This window comes from Lampris incognitus, chromosome 11, assembly GCF_029633865.1.
Source record: "Lampris incognitus isolate fLamInc1 chromosome 11, fLamInc1.hap2, whole genome shotgun sequence".
NCBI classification, from domain to species: domain Eukaryota; kingdom Metazoa; phylum Chordata; class Actinopteri; order Lampriformes; family Lampridae; genus Lampris; species Lampris incognitus.
In genome coordinates this window covers 40,808,581-40,832,230 of record NC_079221.1, presented here as the reverse complement: position 1 = coordinate 40,832,230, position 23,650 = coordinate 40,808,581, and positions in this window count along the sequence as shown.

Here is a 23,650-nt window from a genome sequence, read left to right as displayed (position 1 = left end):
TGCTGGGTATATTGGGAGAAGGATGCTGAATATGGAGCTGCCAGGAAAGAGGAAAAGAGGAAGGCCAAAGAGGAGGTTTATGAATGTGGTGAGAGAGGACATGCGGGTGGCTGGTGTGACAGAGGAGGATGCAGAGGACAGGAAGAAATGGAAACAGATGATCTGCTGTGGCGACCCCTAACGGGAGCAGCCGAAAGTTGTAGTTAGTAGTAGCAGTAGTAGTTCTTGCTTTTGACAGTTGCCATGCTGCTAATAAATGGAAAGCGGTCCGGTTGTCTTTGCGACAGTGGCGAAAAACAGCAAAACTACTTGGAAATACCGGGGCGGGGGGGATTGAAACGTTTTCTACAGCCACTTTAATATGGGATCACTTTAGCCAGGTAAATAACCTTTAATACTATGCTGGCAGGATCTATTTCTACCCATTTGACCTGATTGATGCAGATTTAGATGTGCCAATAGAGAGAACGGCTGTCTTTTTTTAGGGCCATTAATACGCATGAGTTTAATGAAGTGCTCAAATTTTTATTTCAGAGGCCCCTGAGAAGCAACAAACTAAATCGCTGCCTATATTAGGGAAATCTACTGAATTCAAAGAGAGACAGAAAGAGAGAGAGAGAGAGTCAGCTTATAGGTCACATCATTTGCATTTCAGCATGTCACCATGCACTCTCCACTGAGCTCGTATAGAAATGTAGACGCGCATTACAGGTGTGAAAATTAAAACCTGCATTTGATTATCAATTAAATCCATTTATTAGTTACAGGGTCAGGGATCGTGTCTGTATTGTCTTAATGTGTGATGTTCCAAGTTACAGTCTTAAGGATTTACCTTCAAAACTTATTTCAGCTTGTACCCTGTTTCTCAGGGTTCGCCACAGCAGTTTCCATCAGTACTCTGTGAGGGCACAGCACCAGTGGAGGCTGTTGTTAACCCAGGCCTCAGCCAATCCCGTATGGAGCCTCGACTGATCTGGTATGGTCTTGTCAATCCGCATAATGATTTGGCAAAATTTTACGTCAGATGCCCTTCCTGACACAACCACTAACCCTATGGATGGGGGCGCAGGTAAAGCGCTGGATGCCATCCCAGTATTCATGGACTTGCGCCCATGCCTGTCGCTATTAAGGACTTACATTCAAATAAATGTCGATTTTATTCCTTCTCTCGCTGGTTTATTTAAGACAATGGCTCAGCCACAAATACCTGGACTGTGAACACTTTTGTTGTTGCTCATTGTAATGATTGCCGAACAGTGGGATTTTTTCAGAAAAGATTATTTGTCACATAGAGTTTTGTGTTCTCAATAAATGGCATCTAAATGCAGAGGAAGAAGGCAGGTTGTAATAAGTTTAAAAAAAAAAGAAGGCAAAATTGTCATGGCTAGTAAGGAGATATGGCTCGTAAAAGACCCTTTGCCAACAGATAGTCACCGAAACCGGATCTGGGATTTTGGACCGTCTGCGTTTGGCCATCCATTTGTAAGAATCCCACATGGGCAAGCAAAGTTTTGTTTGGCAGCATCTATTTTATATTCGAATCAGGAACACTTTATTTGTCATTTCATATCATGTACTTGCATACATGAAATTAAATGAAATATCGTTTCCCCCAGCCCACAGCAGTGCAACACAAACACAAAAACACATATCCAAACTAAACCAAAAAAGAAAAAAATCACTGGCCAGGAGAACAAACACCAGCTGATGCCTGTCGCAACTGCGGGTCCGCATGGGCCAGCAGTTAGCTTAGCCTTCCCCGCTTCTGCGTCCTGTTTAGACCGCCTTCGGTGTTTCCTCTTCGTGCGCAGCTCCGGGCTGGCAGGGCCGTGGTCCTTGGGCCCACCGGCTGCAGCAGACCAGGCTCCCTCAGCCGAGCCAACGCTAGCTAGCTCTCCCAGCCAGACACCTCTGACACACCTCCCCGCACTCCACATGACGACATCAAAAACAGTCAGTGCTATGTGAGGCCGCCGCCAGACCGCCCTCGGTGTTATCGAAGCTGCCGGTCTGTATCGGCTAGCAGTTAGCTTAGCCTGCCCCGCTTCTGCGTCCTGTCAGACTACCGTGGGCTTTACCTCTTCGGGTGCAGCTCCGGGCAGGGCCACGGTCCCTGGGCCCACAGGACACAGCAGACCAAGCTCTCCCAGCCGATCCAGTTCCAGCTGTCCCACCCAGACACACCTCCCCATCTCCTTGGTGTTAGCAAATTACAAATTAAACACTGCAGATAATATCAAGAAAAACTTGATTCAACCATGTTTATTTAGTTATTTTTGCCGGTCGAGAAGGCACTGCTGCTGATGACTGTTGTTTTTGAATTGGATTGTTCAAATACCGACGCAATTGCCATGGTGACTAAAGGTGTCAGTCAGTTACACAAAAACAACAATCTTCAGGGTTTAAGCCTTAAATGTATGTTTCTATATATGTGAAAGACTATTTGTGTGTATGTGTGTGTGTGTGTGTGTGTGTGTGTGTGTGTGTGTGTGTGTGTGTGTGTGTGTGTGTGTGTGTGTGTGTGTGCGCGTGGCAGATGAAGGCTGTAATGGAGGGTGGTCCCCAATCTTCTGGATCGCCACCTTGCCGTGGTGGAGAAGGTTTTGTGTACCAATGATCCCAAGAGCTATGCCATCTGGAGCTTGGCTCCTGGTAGGGTCACCCAAGGCGGACAGGTCAAGGGGCAGCAGGTTCTAGACGAAGTGCGATCCTACAAAGACCTCTGCAGTGGAACTGGTGGAAGATGTCTCCAGGTCACAATGGCAGTGAAGGTGGATGAAGGCTGCAGCAGAGGGTGGTCCCCAATCGTCTTGTTTCTCCATGACAACATGTACAACATGTCTGAAACACTCTATAATAGGGGTGGGACGATACTGGATCGAATTCCGAATCGTTCGATACGGTCTTCACGGTTCAAGATGCTCCCCATTTCGCAAGATTGTGCGTTATTAAAACGACTGGGATTTGATAAGTCAAATGTATTTATGGAAAGATGTGGATAGGCTGGGTTGGCCTCCGAAAACGGATGTTAAGAGGGGAGAGCCGCTCCACTTACTGGAAAATGGAAGGGACCCTTCCATAGCTTTACAAATAATGAGCTTCCAGTAAGCGGGGCAGCTCTCCCCACTTAACATCCGTTTTGAGAAAGCAAAACGGATGAGAGAAAGAGATGCAGGGTTTACATGTGGCTGATAAGGCTTTGGATGTAAGAGAATGATAAAAAAAAGATTTAATAAGACAGATTCCAAAAATGTCAAAAACAGATAAACTGTCCCCCCCCCCATCCCCCCTTTTACATTCATGAACCTGGTCCAGCAGAACAGTTTCCTTCATCACAACCTCTGGGCCAGGTGTGTGTGTGTGTGTGTGTGTGTGTGTGTGTGTGTGTGTGTGTGTGTGTGCGCGCGCGCGCGCGCACATAACAGATGGAGAGACGACCGTGAGGACAAACTGGTTCTTGACAGAGTTGTTTATTTCAGAAAAGAAAAAAAAGAAAAACCAGTTCCCCTCTGTCTCGGGCAGAGCGGCAGTGTGACCCTGGACGTTTCATGGTTGGAAAACAAACCTTTGCTTTTTGAGAGGAGGGGAAAACGGAGTCGCTGTTGCCTCGGTCCGGCCTCGCTCTGGTCCTCACCCGGAGTAATGGAGCGACGATTGTGGGATTGTGAAGTGCCATAGATGTGCATTAACCATGTTTATTGATCGGGACTACAGCGTTACAGCAGGTAGGATAGATAAAGAGAGAGAGAGAGCAAGATAGATAGATAGATAGACAGACATAGACTGATAGATAGATAGACAGACAGACAGACTGATAGATATATAGATAGATAAACAGACAGATAGAGAGAGATATATAGATAGATAGACTGATAGATAGATAGACAGACTGATAGATAGATAGATAGATAGACAGACAGATAGATAGATAGACAGACTGATAGATAGATAGATAGATAGATAGATAGATAGATAGATAGATAGATAGACAGACAGATAGATAGACAGACAGACTGATAGATAAACAGACAGACAGACAGACTGATAGATAGGTAGATAGATAGATAGATAGATAGCCTCTACATTGAGTGAGTGTGCATTTACATCCCATACTCGGGCCCAATTAAGGTAGTTCAGTCACCACTCCATGGATGACGTTTTTATGGGCAACGTATAAGTAGGTGGCTCCTGCAAGCCTGAAGGTTGAATGAATTATTCATTGATCTCGACATTGTATAGCTTTTGTAAATTAGCATTACAGGAGCAAATCTCTCCCTTATGAAGGTGATTGCTTTGAATGTGCACAACCATTCTGTTATTTGGAAACCTCATCATTCATGTTTTTCTGGTCTTCATTTTTCTTTTTTTTTTGTGTGGAATTTTCCCCCCTTTTCTTTCCAATTGTATCCGGCCAATTGCTTCACTCTTCCGAGCCGTTCAGGTCGCTGCTCCACCCCCTCGTCCGATCCGGAGAGGGCTGCAGACTACCACATGCCTCCTCCGATACATGTGGAGTCGCCAGCCGCTTCTTTTCACCTGACAGTGAGGAGTTTCGCCAGGGGGACGTAGCGCGTGGGAGGATCACGCTATTCCCCCCAGTTCCCCCTCCCTCCTGAACAAGAGCCCCGACCGACCAGAGGAGGCGCTAGTGCAGCGACCAGGACACATACCCACATCCGGCTTCCTACCTGCAGACAGGGCCAATTGTGTCTGTAGGGACGCCCAACCAAGCCGGAGGGAACACGGGGATTTGAACTAGCGATCCCCGTGTTGGTAGGCAACGGAATAGACCGCCACGCTACCCAGACACCCTCCATTTTTAAAATTTCAAATGCACCTTTACCAGATTTGTGTCAACCGCTGCATCACTAGAAATGGCTGTCAGTCCGCTGATAACGGTGTGCTTCTTTTTTCCTGGCGGGTTGATCGTTATGATAGAAGCTTTTGTCTGACAGCAAATGCTAAGCATATGTTAATATCAACACCTTTATGCTAATACTGACACCTGCCAGGCAGACCGACGGCGCTCGGCCTTTCAGCGGCGACCCAACTGAAGCTTTTTAGTGCTCGTCTCCATTAGATGTCTTCAGGATTACGCTGAAGACGGGACGTTTGAGAATAGAAATGTCACCCGGGCCGGCGTTGGTGATCAAACCGCTGCTGGTCATGTTGTCATTGTCCAAATTACCTGTCAGTCATCCGCTCTGTCTGCAATCCGGGCCTCGTCACTGAGCCGCTGTCATCTCTGCTGGTTTAATTGAAGCAGCAGCCAGATCATTTCACACACATCTGCGCACGTGGGCCCTGTTGGCATGGTGCAAATATGCTTCCATGCAGCACGGGCCTGCATGCTCGATTTCTTCCACCAATTAGGAAGTGTAAAATACAAATCGTCTCCTCTTTTCTTGTCAAAACCATTTCCTCGTGTTTAAAGCTGGAATCCAATTAACTCTCCATTAATGTCCGTTCGTAGGCCGTAACAAAGACAGAGTGCCCCTCTCATGGAGGTGAGCCCAGTGGATGCGCTTCGGTTGTCCGTGCCAACAGTGAGTCAGCGTTCACTCTCGGGCGGTGAAATGTCCGACCCACAAATGCTTCTCGAGCAAACGGATCAACAAGAGGGAGGTGGGCGGTGGGTGCCACTGGGTGAGGTCTGATTGATCCCCCCCCCATTAAACAACATCCCACAGATTAAAGCAAATTGCCTCCGTGGCCTCTTCCCATCCTACAGATAATGGGTACTGATGGAATTATAGATTTTTACTTTCGGTGACGGCTGACCCAAATCTGATAAAGCACCCCTCTCCTCCTCAGCATGTCGGTACGGTGCTGAGATGATGAGACAAGCGGATGGCCTCTATGACTTGAGAGTATCGGTTCCACGACGGCCTTCATCAATTCACTTTTTCAGTTGAATTTCTCGTTTCTCCCTTGTGGTCTGTTGCCAATAAAAGAGGCCTCGTGCACGGTGGCGCTCGTCTGTCGAGTGGCGAGTCGGGTTCACTGTAAAAGTGAGAGGGCCGGTGTATTAAAATTGGTTGTAGTCTTTGTTCTGATGATACAGCTGCCTTAAGCGGTCTGTATTCCATTAGTTAGAGAAACAAAAGGAGAGGGGACGAGAGGCCAGGACTGAAAAGGAGTCAGCTGCCTTGCTTAAACCAATGGCATTCTGTGTGTGTGTGTGTGTGTGTGTGTGTGTGTGTGTGTGTGTGTGTGTGTGTGTGTGTGTGTGTGTGAGTGACTTCGGTGTATTGCCGTGGGACTCGGCAGAAAGGCACATGATTTAAATAATCTTGTGTCCTTCCCCTCTGTGTAAAGGAAATCATACTGACAGCTGTGAATGCGGTGCTGTCAAGGAAGGCAGACGCGCCGTTCCTCTCACGGCCCGGCATTAAAGCCCTCTGAGATCCGCCGATGACAGAAAATGAATGACCTTCCAGTTGCAGCCCACAACCCCCACCCCCCCGGATTGAAACACACCCTCCTAGAGGGATCCTACCCCCGCCCCCACCTGCCTCGAACCCTCCATGGTTGGAGAGTCAGGTAGCTTCACTCTCCTCCCTGCTGTTGGGGGGGGGGGCATGTATAGGCAATGTAAATGTGCAGATTTGCCAACAGTTATCACAATAATTGTATTTTTATTTTTTTGTTGCCAGAAATCGTTTGCCCATAACGCTGCCCACTGTGACCAGCTGCCATAAACAACACCGTCTCTGTAACGGAGGACCTTGCCGTCTCCGTTACCACTGACTTTACCGCTATTGCTAGATTTGTACAGCATGGCAATAATAATGTAATAATAAATGTTTGCACATAGTTTAGCGCAAAATTGCACACCCTTTTGTTAGTATTGAATCGTTTTTTGAGTTGCATTTGAATTAATGAGATTAATGTGGTATATTTGTGGCTACTGTTTGATTGGCTGTCATTTCTATCATCTGTATGATGTTCTTGCAGGGTGTCCAACAAACAAGACACGGTTGTGTAGGGGTGGTGGTAGAAGGTGTTGGATATGAACTGCTTATTTGGCTTAGTTGAGAAATCTTGCTGCGGAAAAAAAAAAGATCTTATTGAGCAGTATGTTTCTATTTTTCCATAAAGATGTTTTATATAAATTTTTCAATAGTATGGGTGTACTGTTTAGCACATACATGTGCCTGGTGGGTGACAACAACGTATAAGCCCTCTGGTTTCAGTAGAGTTGTTGCTGTCACTGTGGATTTGCTGAGATAGCCACCGTTACTTCTGCTGAGGCACTGCTGGTTCGTATCTGGTGTGCTGGCAAAAATAAACGCCTCCGCCTCCTCATCATACCGCCAGCCACTATATGGACGCCGTTTGATTCATGTGGGCTTGTTTCTGTCACACACCTCAGATGAGATGTTCCTAAAACACACAGATGGTGTGGTTCGTGATCAGCACACATGCTTGACAGTAACTTAATGAGCATATTGTGAGTTTGGGTTATTTTTACACAGGGTCAAGTTTTAAGATGCACGCTTTTCCATTCAAGGCTGTGTGGATATCACAGGACACATCCGGTGCTATCTTTGTGGGTTCGTCGTCCAGTGTGTGTGTTTAAGTATGGACAGTGAGTGACTCTGACCACAGAGCAACCTGCATCCCCCAAGTGCACCTATGGGACCTTTGGCGTGCTGCATGCAGCATGTTTTGGAGTGCAGTGTGTCCTCCATCACAGTTACACACACAGGAGTAACGGGAGGTTGTGTGGGTTTTGATTACAGCTCTGCTCCCTCTTTGATCCCAGTTCGGATTGGAACAGAATTTGCACCACCAGACCAATACTTGCATCATCAAAACCAAACATTACATTATACCATAATCACAGAATACACTTTGATGCTAATTGGTATAAATGCATATACTTGTCAACACTATATATATATATATATATATATATATATATATAGCAAAAAACTTTTAATACATAGCAGTACAAACTTGTTTCATGCATCGCGCACCCATTATCATTAGCATATACACACACACATACATATACATACATACATACGTATGTATGTATGTATGTATGTATGTATGTATGTATGTATGTATGTATGTATTCATATACATATGCATACATACGTATGTATGTGTGTGTGTGTGTGTGTGTGTGTGTGTGTGTGTGTGTGTATGTATGTATGTATGTATGTATGTATGTATGTATGTATGTATTCTGTACATCCATTCAATATCCAAACTGCTTATCCTGCTCTCAGGGTCGCGGGTTGCTGGAGCCTATCCCAGCAGTCATTGGGTGGCAGGTGGGGAGACACCCTGACAGGCTGCTAGGCCATCACAGCCCCCCCCCCACACACACACACACATCTAACAGGGGTGGTAGTATTCCAGCTGATTACATGTTAGATGCACAGAGAACTCGGCTGCAGCCTATCGAGCGTCCGAGGACAAAGACGGCCGCTGTAATCAGAAGCCACTGATAATTCCTCAAGTGAGTCCAGCAGATAAGAGAGGTTGTGACTGTTTGACCCACAGCTGTTCCCTCGGGTTAGTCAATATGGCACGGATCTATCGTATGGATCTAATGAACAGAACGGTTCATCAATGTCCGAAACAATACCAACCAAAGCAAGCTGGAACCAGCGCCCCTTAAATCTGGCTGTTAAACACGTTTGAATTGATAGACTCTAATTGTGTTACAGAACAGCGTGATCGAACCCGAAACGTTTTTTAATCAAATTGAGACGACGGTGAAATAATCTTCTTTTTTTTTTTGGGCTGTGGAATTCATTTGTTCATCCCTCCCCGGGGTTACTGTTAAGCTCTTCTCTGAAAGTCTGTCCATTAATATGATAAAATTGTTCATACAGGATATAACGTTTGCGGTGAAATTAAACCTGAGGTCATCCCGGAGAACTGGAGTTACCACAATAGCAAAAAATGTGTCCGATGATATGATGTCACAGTGTGACAGAATGTTTTGTCTCAAAGGGAACGTCTTACAATAGAAATCATTTTCAAGCAATTTCCTTTCCAGAATAAAGGCTCGCGGGCAGCAATCGCAGCCGATCCCTCTCAGCCTAGGTAACCCGAGATTGGCGGTAATTCAAGCAGTGCACCAAACCAGCTTTCTCTGATGCCCCCCCACACACACACACACACACACACACACACACACACACACACACACACACACACACACACACACACACACACACACACACACATCCCTCTATTCACTGGTTTTGTAGTGATGGCTTTGTCTGTTACTGCCCCTCCTCGCTCCGCCACAGCCAGTCGTGATAGAGATGCAATGTGTGATATTCCTTGGTAGCCCAGTGTCAACAGTGGGTGTGCACGTTATGTGCATCCAATATTATCCTGCAACCAAGCAATCCAGGAGGTTATTCACACCCAGAACAACACACACACACTAATACCCAACTTGTGTGCACACTGCAAATGAATGCTGCTGCACTGCTGTGTGGGCAACAGGGGGGGAGGTACTTTAGATAAGTAGACAACAACTGGCGGCTCAGTAGGACAGAGAGGCCCAGAAGGCAAACTAAAAACCGGATAAGAGATGCCTGATAGGGACGAGTTCCACACCTGGGAGAGGGCGGGTTCACTCTGGACTGGCCTTCATATCTTAGTGTGTGTGTGTGTGTGTGTGTGTGTGTCTGTGTAGAAGGGGTGGTGGTTGTGTGTTCTGCTGTACTGGAACTGAAGCGGACAGTGTCAGGGCAGTGAGGCTTGTCTTGCCGTGCTGCTGTTCACGTGCGCCGTGGCTATGCTGGTACCAGTACAGATGGGCCATTGTGTTCTTCAAGATGTGCGGCGAAGCTACACCCTGCAATCACTGAAGACATTTGCTGCAACGACACAAGATGTCTGAGGTTTGAGATAGTGCAGGGGCTGCTTATGTCTGTGCTTTGTCTGTGCGTGTGTAGTATGTGTGTGTTTGTCTACTCATTTTTCTTACCCCACGGGGCCCAAATGACCCCATTAGAATAGAAAAACCAGAAACCACCTACCTTGCAGGGCCATTTTATGGGGCCCCACAAGGAAAAGGGTCTATTTTAGGGTTAGGACTTGGTTTTAGGGTTAAGGTTAGGGTGAGGGTTAGGGTTAGGGTTAGGCGTGTAGCTTGCGTGGTTAAGGTTAGGGTTAAGGGCTAGGAAATTAATGTAGTCAGTGAGGGGGCCCCACAAGTATAGATTTGCGAGTACGTGTGTGTGTGTGTGTGTTTGAACACTTCCCCGAGTTTTCAGCTCTATACTACCTATTATGTGCTCTCACTATAATCCTGGTTTCCAGTAAAATAGCTTCTTTTTGTTCAGCTCAAATTAAATGAGAAGTAGAACAGACGTGTCTGTTAACCAAGTCTACATGAATCGTGACAAAGTGTGATAGATGCTGCCATTTACTGAGTGCACGTTGTTACTTTCGGCAGCAATCGGCCCATAGGTTTTCATGTAGATTAGCACAAATGTAAAGTATCTAATCTGTGGCCCCCTTGTGCAAATACCAGACAAGCAATTTCTCAGCCTTAATGCACCACCTAAAAAAAATGGCTCTCATTTTACAAGCCCTCTGCAGGCCACATTATCTATAGCGATGCAACCATGTACCATTCCAGCTCATTCAATGCCTCTGATGGCCTATAAACCCTCCATCCTTTAGAAATGTTATGCGGGGTTGCCTTCTTTATCACCTGCTTGTTTGAGTGGCTCCTTTTTTTTTTTTCTATGTGTGCATCCAATAATATCCTGAATCCCCACCCCCCGCCGGCCTCGCTGTCTCTCTCTTAGTATGTTACCAGAATTGTGGAATTCTCCTTTTATTTATTTTCCTATTGCCTGTATTGACTTAATGCAATTCAATTCAGGGTCTATCTCAGCAGGAGTTGGAAAGAATGCAGGGTAATGTCCTGGATGGAGTGCCAGTCTGCTGCAAGGCCAGCACAACGCGTCATTCACAAAGCATTCATCCCTGTTAGCAACTCGGAATCCACGGTGTGCTTCACTTTGCATGCATGCCTTTCAGCACTCGCAGGAAGCCCAGGCAAACACAGGGAGAACATGCAAACTCCACACAGAAGGCCAGGGATTCAAACCCAGGACTGTTTTGCAATGAGGTTGCAGTACCAATTACTGAGGCTGACGTTGCACATCAAACTTTTTCATGCAGCTTAGTTGCATGCCACTGAGTTTCCTCCAAGTTGCATTGTGTATCTCTTGCAGTTAACTGAAAAGCTGCAAGAAACTTAGTTGCATCAACTTGATGCAATAAGGTTCATGCAGATTTGATGTCACGTCACTCCGCAATTCTGACCCATTCTGTTCTGTTGGGCTTTCAAAATCCGGCGTCAACACCACGATGGAGCGGCATCTGTCAACATGGACCTTACACAAGGAAATTTGCTTGATCAAATATTTTGAAGATGAGTCAATTTAATGCAATTAGTCCTCTGTTTTTGGTTGGAGAAGATTTGCCAATTGGCTCAGTGGCGCAGTGGTTAGCGCGGTCACCTCACAGCAAGAAGGTCCTGGGTTCGAACCCCGGGGTTGTCCAACCTTGGGGGGGGTTATCCCAAGTCGTCCTCTGTGTGGAGTTTGCATGTTCTCCCCGTGGGTTTCCTCCGGGGGCTCCGGTTTCCTCCCACAGTCCAAAGACATGCAGGTCAGGTGAATCGGCCGTACTAAATTGTCCCTAGGTGTGAATGTGTGTGTGTGTCGGCCTTGTGATGGTCTAGTGGCCTGTCCAGGGTGTCTCCCCGCCTGCCACCCAACGACTGCTAGGATAGGCTCCAGCATTCCGCGAGCCCAAATGGGATAAGAGGCTTGGATAATGGATGGATGGGAGATTTGCCAGTTGTGTTTGTTACTGAGGAACATTTAACTATTCAACAGACGTTCTATTTATATCCTTCTGGCTACTCTCATTGGCTGTTGCACGTAGTTTTGACTATATTTGAATTGCTTCGTGTAATGGTTTGGCTGCACAAACATCACACGACTCACAACTCATGAGTGCAACCCAGTCGCGTGCAAAAGTTTCATGCTGCTTAAAGTGTCTTGCTAAAGTTTAACATTAATCTGTTCCAGCAGAGGGCCTCCATCCTCATCTGTTCTCCTTAGATGAGACTTAGTCAGTGGTCTGATAACGTTCTCCCTCTGGGGTGTGAGGAAGGGAATTGTGTTGCCGCAGTTGTGCTTTGTATTGAGGGGGGAGGAGTTTGGGCGTGGAATGACTCGTCCCAGGGGTCGAGGTATGCTTCTCTGCCTGTAATGTATAATGGCTTAATGCGATGTAAATGTGCAGTGTGAACAAACAGACCTGCCTCACCCCCCCCCCATACACACACACACACACACACACAGAACGACATGATGTACCAGACACGGTGGATGCAAAAGATGAAGGGCAACTTCCACATTTAGCTAGATGGGAGCACTTTATGTACGTATGTAGTATGATGCAAGGTATGGAGAAAAATGATTGCCTGCAGGTTCACAGAGTGTTTCCCCGGCAGCCGAAGACTCACCGTTGTTTCATCCTGAAACTGGAGGCGGGTGGTTTACGGTAAACAGAACGGCACTTTCAGCGTGGGCTTATCCAGCCTCAGGTAATCGTACCAGCCTTGCCACCTGCGGAGGCTTGCAGCGGGTCATGATTTTAAATCCAATCACCTCCCTGACAGCTGCGGCGCGAATATCAATGGAGCGTGTTTGTAACAGGGGAGATTGAGGACCATTTAATCTCTTGCTTTATACAATGCTCCCTGTTTACAGAAACCTTGCCCTGCTCTGAAAATGAGCCCACAGCGATGCCATTTACAGTAGCTCGCCCATTTCTGGAGACACATATCTGAGGATATTCGTAAGTGGAGATTTAGAACCACCGCGTTGACTTCTGGTTTCAATTTTCTGCAGACCATAACAAAGCACGTGCCTTTCACTGTGTTCGCGCACGTTTTTCAGCACCGTCTCTGGAAACTTGTCTCTCGCTGCGCGACAATTCAAAGGAATATCATCTCATTTTGCTAGGAGATTTTCATTCCTTCTATTGCTTACTCTGCAGAAAAGTAATTCTTTGTTGTTGTTGTTTTTTTCCTCCTTTTTTTTTCAGGGCTCCTTTGGCTCCTAACAGGGCCAAAGCCACATCAGAGGAGAGCCATATAAGTAAATATAGTATTGTCAGCAGAATACTGTGAATATCACTGCTGCTAGATGGGACCTTCTTTGTGGAGCTGCAACATATAGAAGACCATAAGGAAACATCCTCTAACTAAAATCATAATTTCTTAGCTAATTTAGGAAAAAGCAAATTTTTAGATCTGCCACTGTGTCCCCCCCCCCCCCCCATCATCAGCCTCTTCTCCGGGGTCAGGTCGCGGTGGTAGCTAGCTAAGTAGGGCACTCCAGACGTCCCTCTCCCCAGCAACACCCTCCAGCTCCTCCTGGGGGATCCCAAGACGTTCCCAGGCCAGAATGGACATGTAGTCCCTCCAGCGAGTTTTGGGTCTACTCCTCCCGGTTGGTCCTCCTGGACCAGTCTGCAATAGCGGAAGTCGGCACGTCCCGGTCCCCGCCTGCCGCCTGCCACCTGGTCTGCATTGCACCCTACCCCAATGCTCATCCCCGCGGGTGGTGGGTCCACGGGGTGGCTACTGTGTTTTTGTTTCAGAAGTATTCAGGGTTTCTAAATGGGGTTGGTAGGCCCCAAGGCTAAGATTGCTGTTCAACTGACAAATGGCTGAAAAGTCTACATGATAATCATGAAACTCACCGACAATGTAGTCATGGGATTCTCACAGAAGACATCAACAGGATGGACTTTCTAAATTTGGTGTCAGTTTGGGCATTTCTCCAGTTGAGTTTCCAGCAATAACAAGCTGCTGAAGGAACAGCTTGAGCTTGCAGCTTGCAGCATTACTAAAGTAAACCAAGACAGCACAGCTAAGTTGATATTATATGTAATGTTATGAATGTGATGTTCTCATCTACCTGGGCTGGGAGAGTCTATTGTTTTGTTTGTGTTTTGTTTGTTTACAGAAACCTTAAGTTGGAGGAGTAGATAGCACAGATAGCCCTCTGTTGGTAAGGCTCAGAGCAGCACTTGGCTGGTGTTGCTGTGTGGTTCTGAGGCTTTCTGGAGCACATGTAAGAAGAATGTGTGTCTGAGAATAGCAGCCTAACCCAGTTAGCCAGGGGTCCATCTGGAAAGCATGCAGGCCCGGTATCCTCACTGGGTCACTGTTCTGGAGAGGAAATCCTTCACTGAAATAGATCAGACTCAGCAGTGGTCGCTGTGTATTCTGATTGTCTTGACTTTCTCTGTTTCACTGTGGCCTTTTGACAGTTCTTGGAGAATTAACGAACTGAACCGGCCTGACGTGACTTGTCTCGCCATTTTAAAAAAGGCATTCTCTCATGAGTCGGTGTAGATTTTATGTTTGGTGGGAGCAGTTATTTCAGTTCTCTTTTTTTTATTTTCCAAAAAGGATGTTTAAATGATGGCTATGGTAACCTACACACTGTTTATCACCTCTGTGATAGCAGAGCTGTGACTTTGCTGGAGGGTTTCAGGGTCATCCTATCTTTCCGTGCACGCTGCAGGGGTTAATGTGAAGCCGCGGCATCGCAGAGACCAGTTCAAACTTGACGCGTATTACCTAAATTGACCGGTAACGAAATGTCCCGGAGCTTACAGAAGAATTCAGTTAGACAAATCAGAGTTGGATGTGAGATAGGAATGGTTATTTGCTAGTTTCACAGCGGCGTGTGTGATGGTCAGCATGTGTCAGTTTGTGCACACGGGCCAAGACGAACACGTCTCTTTGATTTCCTGCCTTTTTACTGTTACAGCTTTATTTAATAGCGTTGCTGTTGTGGAAAGGGGGCTATTGGCTCTGTCTCCCTCACAGTCTCAGTTACCGTTATAGGAGAACGGCTGGCTGGCTGACTGGCACCTGCCCCAGAACCCCTCATTTAGCCCAAAGGCTTATATTGGACACAGCTGAGTCCCCGTCTGGCTTCTGGCTGCGATCGCAAGTGACTCCATTTTGCCCAGTGCTCCTCGCTGCTGTTCTCTCAGCGGAGCCCAGAGGAGAAGGCGGGTTTGTCTTTTGAAGTGGAGAACATGCAGATTCCATCCCATCTCTGCTTTGCGATCCCCTGACTCCAGCCTTTACCATGTTAAAGGCTTTGTACAATGTATATCGTATTTTAAAGTGAGCGAGACATGCATCAGCATTGATGGGCGATATTCTGCATAGCCCCTGTTTAATGAAGGGTACAATCTTTGGGGAATCTTTCAGGGGGAAGGAGAAGCATATTGTCTTGGGCCGGGAGTGGGATTAGGCCCACATTCTTGGGGGACATGTGAATGGACTCCTAAAATAGGATATTCTCTGCTCAGCAGACAGGCCAGGATGAATGGGGAAGAGAATTTGAAAAAAAGGGCATAAAGAGAAATCATCTAGCATAAAGAAACTTCTATATGAACAACATGTTTGCCTGTCAGGACCAGGAACAAAAAAAAGAAAAGAAAAGATTCATTAAGGGTTTTTGTTTTGGAAGTGTAAATATAAATCAAAATTCAAAATCATCAAAATATATTTGCAGGAAGTGCATTCAATTCAAAGCTTCTGAAATTACATTCTCTATAAACATAAATGTCAATGTGCAAAATAGGTTGAAAATCCACTGTTTTACTTTCACTGCATGCATATTACACCGTTTGTTGTTCAGCCCAACATCAAACATACGACAAAATCAAAACAATAGCAAAACAATAGCAAATATCAATCAATAGCAAAACAATATCAAACAAAAAATCAAAACAATAAAAAAATAAAAAAGGATAAAAAAATCAAAGAAATTAAAAAATATCAAACATCATAAAGCCCTCTCTTAAAAAGTGTCTTTCAAACACAGAGAAAGCTATTATAGTATATACAGTATAGCTAGACAGACAGATAGATAGATAGATAGATAGATAGATAGATAGATAGATAGATAGATAGATAGATAGACAGACAGACAGACAGACAGACAGACAGACAGACAGACAGACAGACAGACAGACAGACAGACAGACAGACAGACAGACAGACAGACAGACAGACAGACAGACAGACAGATAGATAGATAGATAGATAGATAGATAGATAGATAGATAGTCTGTCTGTCTGTCTGTCTGTCTGTCTGTCTGTCTGTCTGTCTGTCTGTCTGTCTGTCTGTCTGTCTGTCTGTCTGTCTGTCTGTCTGTCTGTCTGTCTGTCTGTCTGTCTGTCTGTCTGTCTGTCTGTCTGTCTGTCAGACAGACAGACAGACAGACAGACAGACAGACAGACAGACAGACAGACAGACATACATACATACATACATACATACATACATGGACGGACGGACGGACGGACGGACGGACGGACGGACAGACAGACAGACAGACAGACAGATAGACAGATAGATAGATGTTTTCTCATTTCTAATGAGTGGTGGGACGTTTCGCAGAAGGTTGTGATTGTGTGGAGCTGTGTTCATCAGCAGGCTTCAGAGATCTCCTACAGGATATGAGAGCAAGGTCAAACTGGCCCAGCTGCAGTCTGCTTTGCATTTAGACTGGGCAGGCAGAACCTCTCCTGTCTGGGTCATCGTCCTCTTGTCTGCAGCATCCAGACCTCTCAAACTGCTCCTGACCTGAGACGATGTACCGTCAGGCTTGTGGAGAAAGGGTCCTTTGCTGTCTGACAACACTAACGTGTGGTTTTCCATGTTGAACTGATGTGTGTACAGTACACAGTATAAGTAAAAGTAATGCAATTATGGACAAGTGATCAGATTTGTATGAGGCTATGGGACAGCAGCCCAAAAAAACCCCTCCAAAAAACACTGTGGCATCCGGGTAGTGTAGCGGTCTGTTCCGTTGCCTACCAACACGGGGATCACCGGTTCGAACCCCTGTGTTACCTCCGGCTTGGTCTAGCGTCTCTACAGACACAATTGGCCGTGTCTGCGGGTGGGAAGCCAGATGTGGGTATGTGTCCTGGTCGCTGCACTAGCGCCTCCTCTGATCAGTCGGGGCATCTGTTCGGGGGGGGGGGGGGATAGCGTGATCCTCCCACGCACTACGTCCCCCTGGTGAAACTCCTCACTGTCAGGTGAAAAGAAGTGGTTGCCAACTCCACATGTATCGGAGGAGACGTGGTAGTCTGCAGCCCTCCCCAGATTGGCAGAAGGGGAGGAGCGGCGATCGTGGCTGGGTACAACTGGGGAGAAAAAGGGGAGGGGGGGAACATTGTAAAGATAATAAGTCATGCTTTAAATGGGGGCAATGATGATAACTATTCAAATTGGATCTGTCATGTAAACTGTCAGTTGTACTGCATACTATGCTGTTGTTTTAGCAGGAAAAACCCATCCTTACAGTTGCTGAAATCAATGAAATAATTTTACTCACCAGCTTAATTTGGCAGATCCTGGATACAGGACCACCGCTGGACTCATCTTTACAACGCTGTGCTACAGGGCAAACGACCATGAGCCTTAACCTGTCCATTCAGGTACGACAACCATAATCGCCTTGTGTCTCAGTTTGAGGGATTCCCCACTATCCATGACGTGTCTGTACTGTTCTGGTAGTTTATCAATGGCCCTCAGTAAGTACAGGCTGCTCATTATTGCAGGCTGAACCAGGAAGGAGCACCAGTGCACTCAACCATGAACATTACTGGACATTGTGAGTAATAACTTTTCAATTGACCTTTCATTTTCACTTCCAAATTCGTGGTTTAGATAAGTGGGTTGAATTGGACTCGAGGATGTCTGACACTCGTGTTTAGTCATGCCATAAGACGCCGTCGTAAAGCGGTGTCTAGCATTGGTCCCGTACTCAGAATCTCAGCAGCAATGCCGATAAGTCAAATAACATACTGACAAATTCACAAGAAGTTAAAAGCTACAAAAATAAGACCCAGCTAATTAAAAATGCGTTATCCTATGATAATATAAACTGTAGCTAATTCGGGATATCATACCGAGAGCTTCTCTGCTAACCTTGTGCAGCCTGTGGTGGAGATGAAGTGTGGATGGGGGCAGATCCTCTCGCCCACATCCCTATCATCAGACAGAGGAAGTCTGCAGCACCGCTGAGTGAAGAATGCCCCGGATTATGCAGACAAAGCAGTTACGCAAGACGTGGAGTGAGATAATGAGGCAGTGTGCAGCTGTGAGTGACCAGAAGGCCTGCAGCGGTTATGGCAGCCCAACCCCACAGTACAGCACACAGGAGAATAGAGATTTACTGGAGCCAGACAACCAAGTTAACCAAGTCTGAGCTGAGGTTAGAGAGAGAGAGTGAGAGAGAGAGAGAGAGAGAGAGAGAGAGAGAGAGAGAGAGAGAGAGAGAGAGAGAGAGAGAGAGAGAGAGAGAGAGAGAGAGAGAGAGAGAGACATAAGCCTGGACAGGTTTATTAAAACACTTTTAAAGTTAATTTACTTGAACTTCAGTGAGGGTCCCGGTTGGCAGCCAGAACCTATACCCAAAGAACTGTTATTTCAGGAGGATCTAAAGGAGTGCACGGATAACTTCCTTTGACTAACAAAGAGAAGTTAAGGCAGGAGGGAGGAGGGGGCTATCAAAGGAAGAAGGAAAGCATATTTAAAGAAAACGAAATGGGTCATCCCCATTGCAGAAATCGCGGTTGATAGGTCAAACTAAATTTGGACCGACATCACATAAATGGAAATACCTTTGAAGCGTCCTGTTTTCTCTTGCCCGTGTTGCACACACTTTGATTTTCACAGCCACGGGTGGGGGAATAATTCATATTTCACCTTGCTCCCTAGCAGGAGTCAAATAAAACATGCAGCTTATTCTCATGCACATTGTTATTGCAGTTTTGGAATATTGCTAGACTTGCTAGATGTCCAGAATTATTGTTTCATGCACAACAAACCCTTTTGTCCATTAAAGGATGAGATAGATCACGGGCTGCAGACATGAAGCCTTCCCGGGGGGCGGGGGGGGGGGGTTGGGCAAAGCTGACTTGACATTAGTGAGAGAGCTGGACATGAATATTTCAGAGTTCACACACCTGTATTCTGGAGTTCTGTATATTACCCCCGCGGAAGAGAGACAACCCAATTTAATTTCCCATGAGCCTCAGCGCTACAGCCTGCTCTGGGACCTTGAGAGCAGAAATATATCTTGCATCTCTCCTTGAGATCAATGCGATGACCTAGAGGATGCCTAACAGTGAGTCCTACCAAGGGGCAACAACACTCACTAGAGCCGACACGGCTAATTAGCTAATCGTACCAAGTGTATATGCGTTTCCTCTTCCTGCCAGTAATGGAGGAAAATATGCAGATAAGAGCTCTTCTGTGTGATAGAAATATCTCCCGCTGGACGGTTGGACACACATGGTTTCTGTTTTGGTAATGGAGAGTTACACACAACACACACACACACACACACACACACACACACACACACACACACACACACACACACACACACACACACACATAGACTCAAAGAGTGTTTGTGCCTTGGAAAAGACCCCGGAGCCAACAGCTGCCCCACTGCCGATAGCATCAGTTCTTCAGTACATCCAATTTGGCAATCTCCTCCATGTCAACACTCTGGTGGCTAACTCTGCTGGCAGTGATGGAAATGTGAGATAATAACATTGATTACATGATTTTAATGTGTTAAATTGCAGAAACTGGCTAAAAAACACGAGCGTTATTACTGAGTCTGGCTCCGGTTACATTAAATGTGCCAGAGCGGTGTGCTTTTCAGACTAGCTGATGTTATTGTTTGTTTTGATATGTGAAACTATGCACCCTCGCATGGCATCAGATTGTTTTGCTGTTGTCACTTAGTCTGGTGATTGATGTCATTTCTGGGCCTCTGATGGAAATTGGCCATTTGCTGTCTTCCTCAGTGGTCATTTCTTCTTGCTCTTAGAGGGTCCTCTTATTGTTCTCTGCGGGTCCATGAATCACAGTATTGACAGCCCTACGCCTGGTGCCTCCAGCGTGCTCTATATCCGTACGTATACACCGCGAAGGAACAATGAAGGAGCACAGGATGAAAGATGTGCACACCAGATGAAGTGACCATGATCAGTTGGTAACACTTTCTCTTACAAAATGTTTTGACATCACAATGCACACAAAAAACAACAACATTATAGCACTTTTTAAAGAACATGCTGCTGACCACACGATAACACGTATTTCTCCACATCTAAGAGATATGAGACGATGATTATAATGGCTGTACGCATATTTACAAAAAGTTCATTGCTTTTCGCCTCATTCCCCCGAATTTTCCCCCCTCACGTTTGATCATTATCACAAACAGCCTCTGCATCCAATTAGCTTTTTCCTTTAATATTCTCTTGGTCAGTTTTGAATGCCATGCACGATCCAAAATGACTCATTGTTATGGTCAGGGTGATTCCAGTAAAAACGTATTAAATTCTGGTAGAGAAACCATAAAACTTTAATGGGCCATTGAAAATGTCACACAGACTCTGGGAAGTTCACACTTGAGCAGTCCAATCTATTTGCGCACGCTGAATAAATCATGTGGAAGAATGTTGATTTCCATGCCATAACTGTCATTCTTCTCTTAATGTCGAACATAATGCAAAGCTAAACGTGTTTATTAAGTGTAGAAAGCCATGTGGCACGTTTTCAGTTTTTTTTTCTTCAATGAATTCACATGGGTAAGGGATCAGCGATGGGGTGGGGATTCTGGATCACTACAACCTACATCACTTGAATTAATAAATTGTAAATGGACTGCATTTATATAGCGCCCCCCCACGCCCTTATTTTCTCCCCAATTCGCCCTTCGCTAAGCCACGCCCCCGAAACGCAGACTGGCCAGTCGCAGCGCAGCATAGGACAGGCTCCGACAGAGGTCCGGCACTGTCATGGCGGCGCTCCGTTGACTCCGATGCAAAAGTTTGAGATTTTCTTCATTTTCGAGCTGGTTTCGTGGACTTTTAGCTCGTTGTGGGTAAACGTTGTGACTGGGGCACTTGTAACAATGACACTCGCTACCCGGAGAGGTTGGAAGGAGATATACGTTTTTTTTCCCTTTCCAAAACCAAAATCAAACCCTGAAAAGTGTAGGCTGTGGATAAAGCTGTGTGGACGTCCTCAAATCCAGTTGAACCCCTCAAAGATCAACAAACACAGCTCCTCCTGTTCCTCCTTGCACAAAGGACCAGATAGCGGTCCTGCTGTGGGGTTGTTGTCCTCCTGCGGCCCCCTCCACGTCTCCTGGTGTACTGGCCTGTCTCCTGGTACCTCCTCCATGCTCTGGACACTGTGCTGGGAGACACATCAAATCTTCTTGCCACAGCACGCATTGATGTGCCATCCTGGATGAGCTGCACTACCTGAGCAACTTCTGTAGGTTGCAGATACCGCCTCATGCCACCTTTAGTGGTGAGGGCACTAGCAAAATGAAAAACTAACCAAAGATCGGCCAGAAAAGATGAGGACAGGCAAATGGTCTGTGGCCACAACCTGCAAATCCATTCCTTTTATAGGGGTTGTCTTGCAAATTGTCTAATTTCCACCTGGTGGAAATTAGACATTTTACCAACAGGTGAAATTGAGTCACGAATCAGTGTTGCTTCCTAACTGGACAGGTTGATATCTCGAAAGTGTGATTGACTTGGAGCTACATTGCATTGCTTAGGTGTTCCCTTTATTTTTTTGAGCAGTGTAGTAGTCTAATGTTAGCTAACTGTTTGACATCAACCATTAACACTGGACGTAAATTAAATTATAAAAATCCTGTCGTCAGTGTAGCCTAATGTTTGTTGGACCGCTACGCTACCCGGACGCCCTATCTAGCACTTTTCTAGTCTTAACGATCACTCAAAGCACTTTACAGTGTATGCCTCACATTCACCCATTCACACACACATTCATACACTGATGGGGGAGGCTGCCATGCAAGGCACTAACTAACCTGCTCATCAGAAGCGGTTAGGGTTTCAGTGACTTGCTCAAGGACACTTCGACACGCTCTCTGGAGGAGCCGGGGATCGAACCAGCGACCTCCCGACGACCCACTCTATCTCCTGCGCCACCATGCAAATCCTGCTTTGGTTACTCTAGAAACAGACGATAAACAAAATCCGCTCTCTTACATAGGACTAAACGATAGTTACAACTCTCACGTCCTCCCGTGGATAGAAATGAATGTCATACAAGACAACGCTAATGGCGTTGTGATGAATGGAGTTATCCTTGAGAGCGTCAGTGTACGGACATGGACTCCAAATCCATAATGCATGCCCTACTGCCAGAGAGGGGACGAAGGGGTTGTGGGATTAATGAATCAATGGTCTTTGTCTCTGTCTAATCCCTGATTTAATGAACCCATTACAGAAACTGTGTATTAGATTTAAGTGATGACCTCCAAAAAAAAAAAATACAAAAAATGGCAGCAGTGATTTTTCACTTAAGCAGGCAATTATATCAGTGCCCATGCACGGGGCTGGGGGAAAACTCACTACTTCACCGACTAGTGGTTGATATTGTAGCGAGTTCGGGGGGCAGTCGGGAACAGCTGCAGCGGGGACGCGAACCCGCGTCTCCCGCACCACCAGCGACTACATTAACCAGTCGACTAAGGGGTCTGACGCGTTAGTCATCCGGCCAGCGAGTCTACACATCCGTGGTCGTTACACTGCTCGGGAAGCGCGTCCCCGCGCTTCAGCATACCAGTTCCCTCGCGCCTCCGCTTCCGATGGCCTCAGTCTCACCATCCCACTTCTGACGCCAAAGTAGCGAATTCGGGGGGGCGGGGGCAGCCGGGAGCCGCCGCAGCCGGGGCGCGAACCCGGCTCTCCCGCACCACCAGCGACTACATTAACCAGTCGACTAGAACGACCCGATCCCGTTAGCCAACCGGCCAGCGAGTCTCCACATCCGTTACAGTATGAGCACGCCGTGACCACGCCAGCAGATCGGGCTGCCTTGCCAAATCACTGGAGGAATGTGAGAAACGTTCATCTACACCACTGCTTTTGTTTGAACAAAGGAAATCAGAGCAGAGGAGGAAAATGCTGCTTTAAACTGAATGTCTCCTATCTCACATCTCGTATCAAAGTAAATCCGGAATTTGTGAGTCTAGTTTTTTTTCCTTTCCGTCTGGAGAAACACGTTGGCTCCATTTGTCATGCAAAACTCTCAACCTTTCCTCTAAGGCGCGCTTTTGTTTGAGAGAGGCCTCGTCTTCATGTGGTGGAGAGATGTGGGGAGCTCGGTGATAAATGCATGAAAAATTGCTCCCTGCTGTCTTATGATAGCAGTATAGGCTTTATGATTGAGTACAGCCCGGATAAGCTTCTCAGACGCAAGGTAGGGAGTACCCAGGAGCAGGTTTCATTGTTTGATGAGTGCAGGAGCTTGTGACAAGAATTTCAATTCTTCATCACGTTATATGTTGTGATAGATAATCATTTGTCATGCGGTGTTTTACATTATGACCACGCCACTGTGTGTTATCCGTCAAACTGTGCAGGAAGAAGGGGAACGGCAACGTGGTGAAAATCTCACCGAATCTGTGTGTGACGCCACAGAAATGGCATGTCCCCTTGTAACCCACGCCGACTTCACATCAC